The 17,358-nt window shown below is 42.7% G+C and overlaps 2 long non-coding RNA genes and 1 pseudogene across 2 annotated transcripts; 2 read left to right on the forward strand and 1 right to left on the reverse strand.

Annotated features, from left to right (window-relative positions):
* Positions 1-2,075: 2,075 nt before the first annotated feature.
* On the reverse strand, positions 2,076-5,338 carry LOC125752481 (uncharacterized). The gene is made up of 2 exons (XR_007402052.1): positions 5,123-5,338; positions 2,076-4,322 (listed from the first exon to the last, which is right to left on the reverse strand). It is a non-coding gene; the product is annotated as an uncharacterized LOC125752481 (long non-coding RNA).
* Positions 2,578-10,964, forward strand: LOC112670599 (uncharacterized). Its single transcript, XR_003143059.3, has 3 exons — positions 2,578-5,496; positions 6,163-6,253; positions 10,814-10,964. It is a non-coding gene; the product is annotated as an uncharacterized LOC112670599 (long non-coding RNA).
* On the forward strand, positions 8,206-8,362 carry LOC112670913 (U4 spliceosomal RNA; annotated as a pseudogene).
* Positions 10,965-17,358: the final 6,394 nt, after the last annotated feature.

Below are 17,358 nucleotides of genomic sequence, written 5' to 3' on the forward strand. Positions count from 1 at the left end.
CAGTGCCTGGAATTAGAGTCTGAGGCATATGCTTCTCTTCTGCTTCTCACTGCAGATGTTTGTGGCACGTCTGCATTCCCCCAGTACTTAACTTAGGGCAGCAGTTAAGGAAGAGCAAATGCTTTGGAGTCAGACAGCCTTGATTTTGAATCTTGAATCACTGTGGACTCTGAACAAAATACTTAATCTTACCAAAGCTCAATTTCCCTACTCAAAAAATAGGGATTATAATACATACCTCCTAGACTGTGGTGAGGTTTAAATTAAATAGTACACAAAGCTGTCAGCAAATGGGACCTGTAATTAAATCTCAGGGGCACAGGTATCAAGTGTTCAAGAAATAGTTGATCAAATGGAGTTTTCGAGAAGCAAAACTCCATCTCCCTAATCTAGAGATTTATCTGTACATCACCAGGTCCCCTCTCTAAGACATTCAGGGATTTATTATTTATTCTGTCCAAAAGTATTAAACTTACCCTATGTACCAGGCAGTGAAAGAGAACCGAGGGATGCTGAGATAAGTGTGACACAGCCCTTGTCATCGAGGTGCTTACAATCTAGTAGGGGACAGACAGGCAAACCGATAAGTCCCACATGGTTATAAATCCTATGCTAGAAGCGCTATAGAATTTAGTGAGTGCCCGAGGAAGGGAGGTAGCTCTAGTTGGGTGGTCATGATATAAAGAGAGCAAAGTCACAAAAGGCTTTGAGGCAGAAGGGATTTCTAAATTGGGCCTTGAAAAGTAAGTCAGTATTTGTCAGCCAGACCACCCTCAGCACAAGCAACCATGGGAGCAGAGGCAATGGGGAGAAGTGCATCAGGTTGGCTTAGGGGGAGATGACAGATAATTGTCCCTGGCTGAGGGACAGTGGAGGACCAAAGACCAGGGTGCAGGATGGAGTTGGAAATGGAGCATGGCCAGCTGGGAAGTTTAGTCCTTATACTACAAATGGTTAGGAGCTCACTCAACAAATGTGTCACCACCCAAAAGAGATGGGCCAAGTTACTCAGAGAAGGGCCTGGAACACCTATAGCAACCAGGTTTCCCAATGTCTGGAGACAGTGGAGCAGTTGTGTTCACCCATCCAAGTCGTAAGGCCCTTGTCTCCTACATCCTCTGGCGTTCCCCCCAATATCCTCCCGCACACCAGGCCCTCCCCACCCTCAGCAAATAGCTTCCACCTGCTGTTTCTGCTTCCTCACAAGTCCGTTCTCTGCTAGATGATGGTTCATTATCTAATTTTTTTAAATCCCAGATATCCAAATCAATCAATCAATACAATAAAAATAAAAATAAAAAATAAAATCTCAGATAACAGTACATATCAGTTTCTTCTTCATTCCAAGCTATATAGTTGCATTTAAACAAGGACTTTGTAGGTAATACTTTAAATCAAATGGATAAAAACCCTAATGATAGAGTGTCAAGCACTCTGACACTTTTGTGAAGAGAAGAGTTTTGCACAAGAAAGTGACATTTTGCCACCAATTGTGGGTGTAGAGTCAATTGCTTTCTTAGAGTATATTGCCAACAAAAAGGTTTTCAGAAAAAAATAATTGAGGGGCACCTGATTGGCTCAATGGTTGAGTGTCTGCCTTTGGCTCAGGTTGTGATCCTGGGATCCTGGGATGGAGTCCCACATCAGGCTCCCCACAGGGAGCCAGGGGACCTGCTTCTCCCTCTGCCTATGTCTCTGCCTCTCTCTGTGTGTGTCTCTCATGAATAAATAAATAAAATCTTGTTTAAAAAGAAAAAATAATAATTGGCTTGTACAAAGGCTGAGAAAAATTATAAGCACAGTGACATACACTTTTGACCCTATCCCTGTGACTGGCACGTGGCAGCTGAGTCACAAATGAGGAAAGGGAAGTAGGCGAGGAGGAAGGAAGGGAAGAAGGGAAGGAAGAGTGAATCCCTAATCTTTTTTTATAGGGCTCCTGGCATGGATGCTGGTGGCTAAAAACAGACACTTTTCCAACTCCTGAGGGGGACAGAACAAGGTACATAGATATCAACTTTATTGCCACGAACAGTGTTACCCTAAATTTTGAAATATCTGAGTGTACGAAAGGCTCACGTTGCATGCTTTTTATTGGATGCATAGATCTATGTTTATAGAAAGTTCTAATGGTTGCCAAGACAGATTGCAAAAGCGATTCCATATTTTCAGAGATGCTGATATGTCCTGCTGTGTTCTCATAAAGTTTTCAATACCGGCTGTAAGGCAGATTATGATACTAATGTCTCCCTTGGGATCCAGCCATCGCAGCTCTTTGGTAAACGTCCTAGAGTTCGGGTGAACGCACCAAAGAGCTGTCACTCGGGGACACGAGCGCAGCATGAAGACTTCAGGAGCAGAGGCAGGCTCTTGGGAAACGTTTCTTCGGGCTCTGGCTTCCCGGCCGCTCACCGTGTGTTCTCTCCCCAGCTCTGAGGTTGGTGTGGTTGCGACCCCTTCCTCACAGGTGCACCGTGATTTTGGAAAGACAACGACAAAGTCATGGGAATGATGGTGTCACTGTTAAGGGGGCCTTCAGCCGGTAATACTCTAATAAGAAATGATGCTTAAACCCTTTAAACCGAATTTTTTTTAGGGAAGCACCTCCAAGTGCTTGAAAGGGAAGCATCACGGTTTGAGGGGCAGATATGAAAAATAAAAGACTCCCCCTCTTACATCACAATGACGGGGATCCGACCCGACCCAAGGCCCCGGTGAGCGCAGCGCAGCGCCCCCGCCGAGATGTAACAGGAACCGGCACCTGCTGGTCCCAGGGAACTGTACCTGCTGGTCCTCAGGGAACTGGCACCTGCTGGTCCTCAGGGAACTGGCACCTGCTCGACCTCAAGAAACGTATTACAATTACCTTTCGGCTGCAAATTATTGTTCCCTTCTGTCCTCTGCCTCCTCCAAGAGGTCCAGGTGGCCCATGACTTCTAAAGATGCTCTGTGAAGGTGCACAACCTCTTCCGAGATAATAGGAAACAAATTGTAACTATTCGGGGAAGATGGTTTTGCACCGATCTGTTAGGCAAGGCTGCCGTGCGTGTCGGTGAGAGCGTGGGGTGATGGAAACGCTCACACATTTCTGGCGCAAGTGCAAAGACGGATGGCCTTGCTGGAAAACAGCTTGGTGGTATTTACCCAAAGTTTAAGGAAATGTACAGCTTGATTCAGCAGCTGCTCCACTTCTAGAAAGTTATGGCCTTTTGCAAGTACTTCGCTCATAGGTGAAATGGGGTCTGTTAGCTGCCCTTAGGGAAGCACTGTTAAAACAGCAAGAGAGTCAAAGCATCCTAAGTGTCTGCCGCTAGGGGAGGTGCCAAGTGGTATGCCCACAAGGGGGAAAGAAAAAGCTGTAATGACCAAGGAGGTGCCATATGAGCTCAGATGGAATCAGAGGCAGACACACGTGTAGGTGGACCAAACAGGGCATAGAGAGAGTGTGCAGTACATACGTGGTGTGGTGGGTCCGGAGCAGGTGTATCAGGGCAGCCGTCCTGCAACGCCGTCCCTGGCCCTCCCCTGAATCTGCCCAGGACACGAGTGCACTCAGTGGCCAACCATCTAGTTCACAGAGCTCATCCCCTTAGAAACCCAGCTCTGTCTTGGATTCCCTGAAAAGCCAGCCTGTCTGTTGGTGTTTGTGACGATGAAATGTCCCCAGTGGATACTTCAGATCCACACATGGCTCTCCATCACCCTTTAGCCCACCGGAGAACCCCCAACCCATGTGAATGGCTGCTGTCAATGTCCTGGCACCTGCTGCTCTGTCCAGCCACCTTTAAGCTTCCAGAAGCAAGGCACAGTCTAAGCAAACCATGTCAGGGCTGGTGTGGGTTGCGGAAGTACCCAGGCTCTGGGACTTGGAGTCTGGCCATGTCTGAAAATCTGAAGTTGTGGGTTTGGGTGTTTGTTGGCAGGAGGAAAAGAGCCAGCAGGGAGGAAGGTTTGTGCCCTGGGTTCCAGCCAGAGGAACCAAGGAAGACTCTGGGGTGAGACCCTGAGCCATGTCTCCCCATTTCTCCCTGAGCGCAAAGTGGCTCCAGCACAGGGAGAGCTGAAGGAGGCCTGCTAGCTTCTAAAATCTATGGAAGCTCCAGTAATAAGTGTCCAGAACAATCAGAGGGGTAGAACTTAGAGTCCCCAGGAATCAGCATTCTCAAGTGCCTTGGTGGGAAACAGACACCAAAAAAGGACCCCGAGGGCTGTGTGTAAAACCGTAGGAAACATACCGGCTCATAAAATCAGGACACTTGGACAGGAGGGCACAGGTGCCCCTGCTATGCAGCCTGAAGCAAAGGTTCACCAGCAGGAGAAGCCTAAGGAATTTTGGGTTACCAAAGCAGACAGATTGCCTGCTTCAACTTGCAGGAATCAGGATTACTGAAAACAGGACGGAAAGTCTTTTATCCTTCAAGAGGACGGTTCCCAAGAAGTGGTGCAGAGCATGCTGTGGTTCATGCCTTCCTTCCCCACCAAGTCCAGTCTTGCCAAAGAGGAGGTTTGCTGGGACCAGGGAGATGCCGGCCCTCCCCAGTGTCAGCTGCTCCTAAAAACGTTTTCTTGTCTTGGCTACAGACACCTATCAGGATGTACCCAGAGCCTCTGTCTACTATGCCAACAGAATATAATACCTGACAAGAGGAAATAAATCTGATTATCCAAAGCAGAAGCCAAAACCAGAAGGGTGGTTGCAGGTTCCAGCGGTGAATAAATCCAAGGCTGTTCTTTTGCAACAGACAGCCTGGATGTTTAAGAGGAAGTGAGAAGTCACTCAAGACCACTTCTCTAGCCTCCAAACTGGTCTCTCTGATCATCTCTTCTCTGCCCCAGGCAGTAGGGTTACCTTTCCCAAAAGCCCACTTTGATTGTTAATAAAATAAAGTGGTTCTTCAGGCATCATATATGATCCAAGACTCTTAGCTTGGCTTTTACAATTGTCTGAGTTGAAGCAGTATTTCCAGGACTACCTCCAGCTAAACTCAATAAACTCAAGGCCAGCAGGTTGACTCATCTGTTCTCCAAAGAAAAAAAAGAAAAAAGAAAAAAAAAAAAAACTTCCTTTCCACCTTTGTGCTTGCTGCTTGGCACCCACCCCACATCCATCACCATTTATTACCATCTTTCAAGATCCAACTCAACACCACCTCCTCCAGGAAGACCTCCTAATTCTCCCAGCCTTCAGTGCTCTCTCTGTCTTCGGAACTTCTGCAGGCCCCATTGTCTCTGCTCCTTGTGGGATTCTTCTCATGTGGCCTTGTACTGCAACTGCTTTCTAAATGGGCTGTACTCTCTTCAGGAGTTAGTGGTTTTGGGGATTTTCTGCACCAAGAATTTCCTGATATCTCTCAGTACTTAGCATTACCTTTCACATGTAATATTGACTCACGGCATTTAGATTAGAAGAGGCCTGCTATGGACTGAATTGCATCTCTACCCCCCACAAAAATTCATATGTTGAAGCCCTACCCCCCAATGTGATGGTATTTGGAGGTGAGGCTTTGGGGAAATAATTATGTTCAGATGAGATGGTGAGAATAGGGTTCTCATGATTGGATGAGTGCCCTTACAAGAAAAGAGACAGTTTTTGTTTGCTTGTTTGTTATCCAGTTGGCCAAGTTTTGTCTTTTGTTTGGACAGTTTCAGCCTTTTGCATTTAAAGAAATTGGTGTAAGAAAGAACTTGTGCCATTTTGTTATTTGTTTTCTACCTTCTTAAAGTCTCTCATTTTCTCCATTACTGCTTTGTTTTTGTGTTCAGTTGATTTTTTTAGTGAACCCGATTCGCTTCTCATTTTTTTTTTTGCATGTGTTTGTGGAATGCTTTATTTATAGTTATCACAGGAGTTACAATTAGCAGCCTAAATTCCTAACAATCTAGTTTGAATTGATACCAACTTCACTTCGGTAGGATGCAAAACCTCTGCTCCTATAAAGCCCTGTTCTCATTTTATGTCACTGATGTCACAAATTACCTTTTTATATATTGTGTGCCCCATAACATAGGTACGTATCATTATTTGAACCCATTTATCTCTTAATTCATGTAGGAGATAAAAAAAATAGAGTTAGGAAACCAAACAGAAACAAAAACAAAACTCTATCTTCAAACTCCTCTCTCTCTCTCTCTCTCTTTCTCCCTCCTGTGTGTGGACACAAGAGAGAAGCCAGCCATCTGCAAGCCAGGAAGAGAGCTCTGATCAGACCCTGCCATGCTGGCACCCTGGTCTCAGACTGTGCCTTCCAGAACCGTAAGAAAAGAAGTTCCTGTTGTTTAAGCCACACAGCCTGTGCTACTTCGCTAGGGCAGCCTGAGCTGGCTAAGACAGGGCTCTAAGTGGTCCTCTGAGCTGGCCTTCTTATTTTACACAGTGATCCAAAGGGATACAGAGCCGAGCAGGGGTCAAAACACAGCCAGGCCCCCAGCCCCCAGCTCTAGCAAGTATAACAAGCTTGCCAAATATCACAGAATGAAAGAAAAGGCCCAGAGCAATAAGTATATTTTTCTTAAACATGTCTGTACCTTTAAACTCTTTTTATCATAGCTTTGAAATAACAAACCGAAGGTCCAAGGGGAACCTCCTGCAAGGTCTGAAATTGAGAATTTGGCTTAGGAGGCTGCCAGGGATGAGGAGAGAAAGAGAGAGGCCTACCTATTTGGTTATAATAATATTATAATTACAGAGTGTGAGTTATGCAAAGGAGAACAGACGGCAGGATTCACCACCTCAAGAGATTTCTTGTACCTGCACAAACTGAAGCATTTCAGAGCTTGGCTTTCTGTTACTCGCACTACATTCCACTCTTAGAGTGTTTTACAGCTCACAAAGGGCTTCCTCTTACGTAGTCTCCTGCAGCCTAGGCCACAACCAGCACAGGAATTAGCATCTCTGTGGAGCCAATTACCTCCTCAAGCCTTAATTTCCATAAGTGACCTGAGCAAAGTCACACAGCTGCTGAGGGTTGGAGCTGAGACCGGAATATTGTGTGTGTGTGTGTGTGTGTGTGTGTGTGAGAGAGAGAGAGAGAGAGAGAGAGAGAGAGAGAGAGAGAGTTGGGGTGGGCTTGACCCCACTTCACTACACACTCCAGGACTGCATTCTAAGAAGCCCACGAACATTCTCCATTCACTGGTAGCTGAAATAAAACTGAACTTTTAATGACAGACCCAAGTTTCAGCCCCAGCTCTGTCCCCAATTCATGACTGACCTGGGTGAATTACTTCGTCTCTCTAGTTGCCAGTTTCTTCAACCATGAAAGAAGTGTGTTGAATAGCTTTGTCTTTGATTCCCTTTCAATGCAGACAATCTGTGATTTTCAGAACTAAATAGGGTTAGATAAAAGAGTGGGCCAACTCGTTTCCACAAGATGCTGATCCCTGGACCAGGTCCCCAGGAGGAAGACATTATTCATGAGGCATCCTCCCCACACTCTTCATATGGAGGAGGGGGGGTGGGGACAAGACCTGCATCTGGTCTGAAAGCAAAGGAGCTGAAGCCTGTCCCATCGCTCTAGTTAAAAGATTCTGCGTTAGCCCTGCACACCAAAGTGGTCAACGTGGTTTGGAGGTAAATCAAAACCAAGTATGCAAGCGATCAAAAGCTTTACTCCACGGAGACCTACAAAAGGCACATTTCCCAGACACTCTTCCCTATGGAATGTAAGATCTTCTGATATCTTGTCTAATTTAGACCCCAAACTCTAGTAAGTTTAGGCCAGAAACAGTCCTGGATTTAATAAATACCCAAATCATAGTAAATCAGAAAGCAATGTTTACAGCACTGAAAATCTCTTTATTATGGCAGCATCTATAGGTCTTAACTGTATTTTTACTAATAAAATACAAACAGTGCAAGAGTTTAGTGTATCATTCCACGAGTTTTTCATCTTCAACACAGACTATTTTTAATCACATTCAAAAAAATGTTGTTAAAGGCTCCATGTCTTTGGGGAAACAGAACATCCATCAAGAGAGAATTTAAAGCATGTTTTCAACAAGTAAGAAATAAAGTCATGGTCAAGAAAAGATGAGATTCAAAAAAAAATAACCTATACTAGGGCATACTAGCACTGGCTTTCGAATCCCACATTATGGGATTCTTATATTCTGTATTAACTCATATTTGCACATATTATAGAAATTTCAAGGAATCTCAACCAATAGATTTCTTCTGATCAGCAGATGTACAAAAAGAGGATAACCAGCTTTGCGCAGTGGCAGTATCGTGGCCAATGAGGTTTATCCGAGGTGCGATTATTGCTAATTGAAAAAGAGGGTAGCTGGAAAACATATTCATCAGAGGAAATACAATTTGCAACTAAGACAGAGCTTTCCAAATTTCTGCATTAGAGTGCCGCCTTCACGATTTTGTGCAGTTCCATTGTACTCACTCCAATATTATTTACTTAATACTTAACTTTAAGTTCATACTAAACCATGAAATCTGTGAAATGCCAAGTTCCGCACGTAAGTTATTTCTTCTCAAACACATTAAGCTATATCATAGCCATTAAAAATATTCAATTGATAGCCCCTTAAAATTCTAGATTATTCACTTGGACCAGGAGTTGATCCTGTAACTTTCAAAGTTTGTTGGCTGCCATTGGGTTTCGTCATTCATCGCCTTATGAAGTATTCAGTTAATATAGACACAAAATAATTAAGACACAAAACGCATATCATCCAGCTCCTGCCATGATAGTCATCATAGGGAAATAGGGATGGGAAGACAAACAGCAGAGTTAGAATTACAGCAAGCTGCTGCTGGCATAATAGAGACGTGTATAAGGCACCAGGAGAGCAGAAGAGAAAGCGCTCAATTCTGCTTCCTGGAGGAGGTGGCATCTGAGCTGGGGCACTTGTTAGCTGTGGAATGTTGAGAAATTACTCCAGCTCTCTGAACCATTCAGAGTGATAAGCAGTCGATGATCTCAGGTATCTAGAAGAGTGGCTCTCAAATTTATTGGTCTCAGGGCCCCTTTATGCTCTGAAAAATTGCTGAGCAGCCCAAAGAGCTAGTGATTTGTATCTATCAGTCCTGATTGTATTAGAATTTAAAGCTGAGAATTTTTAAGTTTTTGTTGTTCATTAAAAGAACAATGATAAGTGCACATTAACATAAATAGCATTTTTATTATCTTCCAAGACAAACAAAAAAGTCTACTAAGTGAAATAAGCCAGTTACACCAAGACAAATGCTGTGTGATTTCATTTATATGAGGCTCCTAGAGTAGTCACATTCACAGAGGCCGAAAGGAGGAGGGTATTGTGGGGTGCGGAGGGGGGGGCGGGGAGCGGCAAATGGGGAGTCATTATTTAATGGGTATAGAGTTTTAGTCACTCAGGATGAAAAGAGTTATACAGATTGCACAACAATGGGAATGCACTTAACACTTAACAGCACTGAACTATACACTTAAACATGGTTATGATGGTAAATTTTATGTTGTGTGTATTTTACCACAATTAAAAGTTTTTAAAAATTAAGTTGAGGGGGGATCCCTGGGTGGCACAGCGGTTTGGCGCCTGCCTTTGGCCCAGGGCGTGATCCTGGAGACCCAGGATCGAATCCCACGTCGGGCTCCGGGTGGATGGAACCTGCTTCTCCCTCTGCCTGTGTCTCTACCTCTCTCTCTCTCTCTCTGTGTGTGACTATCATAAATTAAACAACAACAACAAAAAAAACATTTAAAAAAATTAAGTTGAGGGACGCCGGGGTGGCTCAGTGGTTTAGCGCCACCTTCAGCTGAGGGTGTGATCCTGGAGACCCCGGATCGAGTCCCACACTGGGCTCCCTGCCTGAGTCTCTGCCTCTCTCGCTGTGTCTCTCACGAATAAGTAAATAAAATCTTTTTAAAAAATTAAGTTGAGTAATAGGAATAGTATGGTTTTACAGTTTTGTAGACCTAACGTTTCATTTTGTCTAACTTAGCACAGCTGGCTTCTCTTACCTGCTTCTGCATTCATCCTGTTGCAATATGTTGTTTTGGTTGAAGTATATGAAGAATATCCACCATTATGATTATGTGATTAAAAGGGAAGACATTAATAAAAAAAATTAAAAAAAAAAAAAAAGGGATCCCTGGGTGGCGCAGCGGTTTGGCGCCTGCCTTTGGCCCGGGGCGCGATCCTGGAGACCCGGGATCGAATCCCACGTCGGGCTCCCAGTGCATGGAGACTGCTTCTCCCTCTGCCTGTGTCTCTGCCTCTCTCTCTCTCTCTCTCTCTCTGTGACTATCATAAATAAATTTAAAAAAATTTTTTAAAAAAAGGAAGACATTTTGATAACTTTATTAGATAATTGTGCATCTTTTCCTTTGATACTACCCCAAAACTCAACAAGTGGTCATTTCTTAAAGGTTAGTTATAATGTGGAATCGGGAACTACTCAAATTAACTTTAATACTTGGTTATATTAAAATCCATTTTCTACCTTGCGCCTCACATAACTTTTTGACCCATGCATGATTTCTTCACATAGACTACTGGTTGTTGGGGGGGGATGTTAGTTCACTCTTCTAGATGTTGTCACATTTCATTTTACAATATCTAAAAAGTTACATGTGTTACTATCACCTCTGATGTCATCAGAAAAGTTTTTAAGTATTCTGAATTTATCAAGCTCATGGTGCTGAATACAAGTTTTCCAAAATTCCAATTTTCTCTTGAAAGCTTACGTTTGTTATTTATTGGCCATACATACTATCAAGTGACTTCCTTGGCATAATAAATGTATTTTGTTTGTTCTCATAAAAAGATCTACTAAATCTGCCATGTCTAAATATCCACAGGGTGTGTGTTATTCTTGCAGGTGAAAATGGAACTCCAAGAAAGAAGTGACTATTCAGCTCCAGCTCAAAATATGTCACATGAGCTTTTCCTCAAGAAGATTGTACCTCAGTGTGCAGAAGCTCTCCTGTCCCATATTGTCACACAGAATTATAAAAAGATGTATACTTAAAGGTCAGGTTTTAATAAAATGAATAACTTTTACACCTTCATCAGGGGTGTTCCTAAATAAAACTGGCTTTCTTTCCCTTCTGTAAGTAAGTACATGGTGGTGAAACACACAATGACCACTGGCACAATTTGATGTCTGGCCTTGATTTATGCTAAGGAGCCAGCAGATTTACCCGTCATTGCTTTTGCACCTTCCGTGTAAATGCCAGCACAGTGAAAAAGGCATGAAACATCTTTCTCTTAGTATGAAACACTTTGATCTTGTGAATTCCCCGGAAGCAGTCTATGGGCCATGCCTTGAAAGCCTCTGATCTAGAGGTCTTTTCTTTTTTAATCTTCATATTTAGGTATTATACCAGAAATGTTCCTGCTCCTAAGTATAAATTAAGATTGAGAAAACAAATAAAGACCAAATGAAGTATTGTAATGCTTGAATTTTTTTCTGAATGGGGTTCTGGACCTAAGACACCCTAGCATGGTACCTTCAATACTAAAGAGAAAATTCAAGCGGGTGCTATATTAGGCAGAACAAGAAAACAAAAATTATCCAAGCAGGTTACTCTGAGAGACATCTCTAAGGGGGTTTATGGTTTCTAAATGTTTATTTTCTCTTTTAAAAAAATGATATTTTTCTTCCAAAAAACCTGAAGGAAGGAAACCCCCTCATTGTTATCCATATTATTTTTCTATTTAAATTCAAAATATTATTCCTTAATTGGGGAAACAGTCATGGCTTTCACAAGCAGTGACAAGAGAAACTTTTCTTAAAACAGAACGATTTTTTCAACCTCAAAATATATACAAACTGCTGGATTTCAAGGAACAAAATTATTGGAAGTTCACTACATTTGTCGTATTTCAGGCTAAGTGTGTAAATAATAAAGGTCTAACTCAAAAAAAAAAAACAAGGCTGATAATTCCATGGTGACCAGCCAGACTCCCATTCCCATCATTTATTCATATGTTGATAGACTTCCCCAGGAAGCCTGGGAAAATAACAGAAGTAACTCAACTTTACCCAAGAGAAAAGGCTTCATTTTTCCTTGGCAGATTCATTCCTAATCACATAGCAGGGAACCATTATTAACATCTGGATATTCAAAAAGAGCCACTGAATTATTATAAAAATGTTTCAAATCATCAGCCTAAAACTCAAATGATCTACAATGTGCATGATGCTTTTTTTTCCCCCTTTAGTCAAGAAGATAAATGGAGAAATTCTTTATATTTCAACTTCCATTACACATTTGTTTTTAATCTGGGGGAAATTCATGTCTGCCTACTGTACCTCCATATCAAAGACTGATATGTCAACATTAGCTTCTGCTCCTCTCACCATGAATTTCTTTTAAGAATACAATATTTTTAGGAGTGAGATTACTGCAAAAATCAGTCGGTCCCAAACAGTTATAAGTCAGATACTAATACTGAGTTCAATTCTTCTTTAGTGTAGTTATGTGCTGTTAGATTGAACCACAATTAGGCATATCAGATGTTTTTATGTTTAACTAAAACATAAAACAGTTTTCCTCCTTTAAACAGTTTCTAAAAATTAATTGTCATGACTTGTCATAGACACACACACACACACACACACACACACACATTATAATATTCTTTGCAAAACCTTCAGATCTCAACCTGGGGAGCTACTAATCCTGTAGTCAGTAGCCCTAGATAAACATAAGATACTCGTCTATTTAAAACTCTCTGGTGGCTTCCCATTCCTCTCAGATCACTATATAAAGTCCCACTGTGGCCCACAAAGTTCTGCTTCAGCTTCATCAAAAGAGAGTCAGCCAAGGTGGAAAAAAAAAGTGTTTTGGGAACCCCCCAGCAAGGACAAGGAACAGGTTAAAATCTGTGCAAGCAACCTCTAGTCAGGCAAGGCCTATTCCAGACCTTTTGCCCTAGTAGTGGGTACTGACTTTCCACCACTCTGCTCTCCCTGTCTGCATGACAAGCCTCTTCATCACCCACCCCAACCCCTGCCCCGGCCTCCTTTTCCACCAATTGCCCATCCCTAGCCTCCCTGAGCTAGGCTCTGCCCCAATTGGTCTTCATGTCTGTTTTTCCCAACCAAATCCTACTCAACTGTCAAAAAGTCTCAGGAAAAGAGTCAGTAAAGAAATCTTGCCAAGTTCTGCCTCATACAGACTCACAGGCCCTGTAGCCTTCCTCTGCAGGCCTCCTCACACTGACCACACAGCAGATAAGTAGCCGTTGAGGTCGTCTGTTTTTACAGGTCTGTCTCCCCACTAAGCCTCATAAAAGCAGAGACAGGGTCTGTTTGGCTAGCATAACTCCCCAAAGCCTACAAAAGAAAATATACATATATGCCCTCTGAAAGCATTCCTTCCTTGTGGGGCAAATTTCTTAATAAGAAGAAACTTCCCCTAAACCAAACTTGACATTGGGGTGAAAGCCAGTGAAGTGAATTCAAGGGGGCTTCTGAGGGGGAAATCTTGACAATCTGCTGGAGGTGAGGGAGAGAATGGGAGGAGGCTGAGGATTTTTAGGTAGGTCCCTCCCCTGACAGTTGTGTGGCCTGGTTCAACACAACAGACCGAGGCCCCAAAACCACCCATCTAATTATTTATAAGCTTAAAATCAATGGCTAATGAACAGTCAAGTGTAATACTTCCTATCCTCCTATCTTGAAAAATACACCTTCAAAGTAAACTGAAAGTCTGAGTAATGAAACATAGTGAAATATAGAGATTTTAACCAAGTTGGGTTTTCTGCACTCAGATTACCTACATTTAAAAATGCTTCAGTAGGAAATAATTATTTTCTTCGTTGTCTAAATACACACAACACACATAGAGTTTATATTTATTCATTAGGAAAGAATGGTGCCCGTTGTTTTGAAAAAAACAAAATAACTGGTTTCCAGGATGCTCAGAATCCAAGTCTATTGAACTATGAAACCAACATGTATACAAACAATATATGTACATGTTGTCCATGAAGAAATTGCTGTTCTCATTTAATTATTTTCCCCTTTTATACCTTTCCCCCAAAACAAGTCCTGCACCTTCTCCCCCTTGGGCAGTTTTCAACTCTGTCTTCCATCCTTGGAGTCTCCGTAGAGTGAAGGGTCTTCGAGTCTCAGAATCTATTAACTATGTCCTGCCTTATGATTACAATGATGTTTTGCAGATTGTCATGGAATAGGGCAGTTCTAAAAGTGACAAAGGACAGATACAACTAACACCAGTTGACCTTACTTTACAGAGTGAATGTGATCTAAGAGCATCGAGCTCCCAATGGCTTCCACTCCCCTTTGTTGTCCATTGTCTGTGAAGAGGTTGTCCACCTTCATTTCGGAGAGTGACTTCAATGAGGGCCTTTCATTTTACTCTTTGTCCTCCATTCTGTCAAATATTCACCATAATATTCATTCAAATGTCCCATAAAGAACTTTAATAGATGGTGTATAACTAAATATAAATAAAGGATCCGTGAATCCCTCTGAAAAGTGAAACAACCTGTCAACCTGAATGCAAATCTTACGCTGTACCTGTTTTGTCCAATTTTGATGGTCCCACATGGGATATAACCATACCACACCCCAGAGCAAGGCTTATCCACACTTCTCTTTGCTGACCTGCTACTCCACTTACTACTTTTTTTGTGTGAAGACAAAAAACACACCAGAAATGAACTTGAAAGAATCAGAAATCCCAATTGTTGAACTGAGAACAATGATTAAGGCATCATAAGTAATTGCTTTGAATGCCAAGATGTCTCTGTAAGGGCTACCCATCCCAACAGGGCACCTGTTGCTTCTTTTCCTTCATAATTTCCCTCCTCTTTAAATTTTTCTAAAGTGACTTCTCAGGCTGGAACCTGCCACATCACCAGTAAGAGAAGGGAGGAGGAGAAAATTCCAAGGTGAAATGTATTAAACACAGACTTATTTTTCACCTTCTCCTTTTGGCTCCGCCTCCAGCAGGACTAATGATTCCAGGAAGTGAGAGCAATTAAATTTCACTTGGTGTAAAGTTGAAGAAATTGTCCCACGTGAAAAGAATGTTTCTTTGCCACATTCCATCAGTGGCAATAAACAGGCAGATTTCACTGGTTTTGATATAGTAGTGCGAGCTTTCACAAGGCTCAGGTTGATTTCATTTTAAAAAGTTGAATTTATGGGACAGAGGACTGGAAGGTTTGTACTGACATGTTTAAAACCCTCTTTTAAAAAGTGGCATATTGCATCGTTCCATTTAAGTGTTCACACCGCAGACTGAAACATAATCTGTTTACTGACAAAACAACTTTTTATTGCCCTGTGAATAATTTCCCATTGAAAAAGAAAACAATGTACAGTATTTTAGTGCTTTGTGAAACATCTGGAAATTTTTCTTCAGTTGCTAAAGCTATTAGGAATTTGCATCCACGTTCAAACTACTGATTTTTTAATTTAATGCAGAACAACTTCAAATATACTATTGAACAAACCTATAAGCAACAGCTTCCAGAAGCCCACCAAGGGCAGTCAGAGACAAAGCAACAAACTCATCACAAGGCAAATCTGGTTTCACCATGAGCCCGTTAGGGACGTTTTGCTTCTTTGTCCTCACTTTCCTGCACACCGTGTAAAGTGGATTGTATTAGGGTGACAGGCGATGCCAGATGCTCTAACAAATAAGCCCCAGTCTCAGTGGTTTGACATGGCGCAAGTGTTCTTCCTGCTCACCCAATAGTCCAACATGGTGTACCAAGCAGGCTGGCAGCTTTTACGTGGAAATGCAGGGACTTTATTTCCATCTCTGACTCTGCACCTTCCACAGGGAGCCTCGCAGCAAAGAGACAGAGCATGGACACAGGAGTGGTGCCCATTAGGCCTGCTCACATTCCATGGGCTAGAATTCAGTCGTGTGACCAAATTCATCACAAATGAGGCAGGAACCATACTCCCAGTCCCAGCAAGGAAAGAAAGGGGTTTGGCCAAGAGCCAGAGTCTGTAGATCACAGTCAGCAGGTTACCAAATTTTAAAAATTTCCCCCAAATTCTAACATGGTCAGTGCTCAGTATCCACGTATCCAACCCCTATGGTGGGCACTGTGTCACTCCCTCTACTAAGGGTCCTGGCAGTTTGCTGAAGGGACTGATGAGGCAGCAAAGCCACTGGGCTTCAGATGCTTTTTCCTGGTCTCAGCTCCAAAGCCTGTACCTTTATTTGTGAAAGTTGTGAAATGGGACTAACTAGTTATGGAGAAAAGGGCAGCACATTGACCAACCAGCTCTGGAAGTAAGTGCAAGCGTCAGTGTCAAAAATCCTCTTTGCATTCTATTCTGTTTTACTCTTCTCCCAAGGCTGTTATTTCTCCACAAGAGACCTTCTCTGCAAATTGAAGACTTAAGTGCTATTTACCAAAAAAAAGAAAAAAAAAAAAAGGCTTTCCACAATTGTTTACTTGCCTGTGTGTAGGTGCAACACTCAGACCTAAAGAGGATGCAGTCCTAGAAGCCAGGTTCCCTCAAGAACGTGCCCACCTAGAAAAGATAAATTAAAATAGGGTGCCAGAGTGGCTCAGTCGGTTAGGCGACTGCTTTTAGCTCAGGTCATGGTCTTGGGGTCCTGGGATCAAGCCCTGCATTGGGATCCCTCCTCAGTGGGAAGCCTGCTTTTCCCTCTCCCTCTCCCTCTGTGCTCTTCCTCTGCCTCAAATGAAAAATTATATCTTAAAAAAAAGATAAATTAAAATATAAATAACCGAAAGTTGTTTATAGATTTTTCCTTCCCCACTCTGTGTCTCCTCCTACACAGTCGAGGTGAGCAGCTCTTCTCTATGATGCCATCAGATACAATCCTACTTGATCGCCTTATAATTGAATATTTACCTGCCAGCCTCCTCCATTACCCTATAAACTCCCTGGAGTAAGGAACCTTCTATATGGTGCTCATCCCTCACACATACCACGGTCTCTGACTCCCAATAGGTGCTTTTTAAATGTGCCTGAAATGGGATCGAGTTGAATGTAAGTTAGAAAAAGATACGTTCCATAAGACAGTCAAAGAATCAAAGAGCTACTAGTGTTCAAAAGAGAGAACCATGCATCTGGCTCAAAGGGAGGGGGGGCAGGGACGGGGGGGACAATTTCCTGAAGCATTTGAAGTGGACTTTAAAGGAAGGGTAGAGTTTCAACAAGCAGAATTTCAGCAATGGCACTGCAGAGGAACAGCATACCTAAATGCTCAGAGGTGGAAAAGCAAAGAGGAGTCTGAGGAACAGCTAGTATTCCGGTTTATTGTGCGCGTAAAGTGTGTGAAGGGAGAGATAAGAGGCAGGAATGCAATGTGATTGTTCTAGAAAAGGCTGCGATTCTCAGGCTGGCACATTTCAATTTAATCCTGTGGCCAAGAGAGAGCTGGGGGAGGTCTGGGT

This window comes from Canis lupus, chromosome 14 (assembly GCF_003254725.2).
Source record: "Canis lupus dingo isolate Sandy chromosome 14, ASM325472v2, whole genome shotgun sequence".
Classification (NCBI taxonomy): Eukaryota; Metazoa; Chordata; class Mammalia; order Carnivora; family Canidae; genus Canis; species Canis lupus.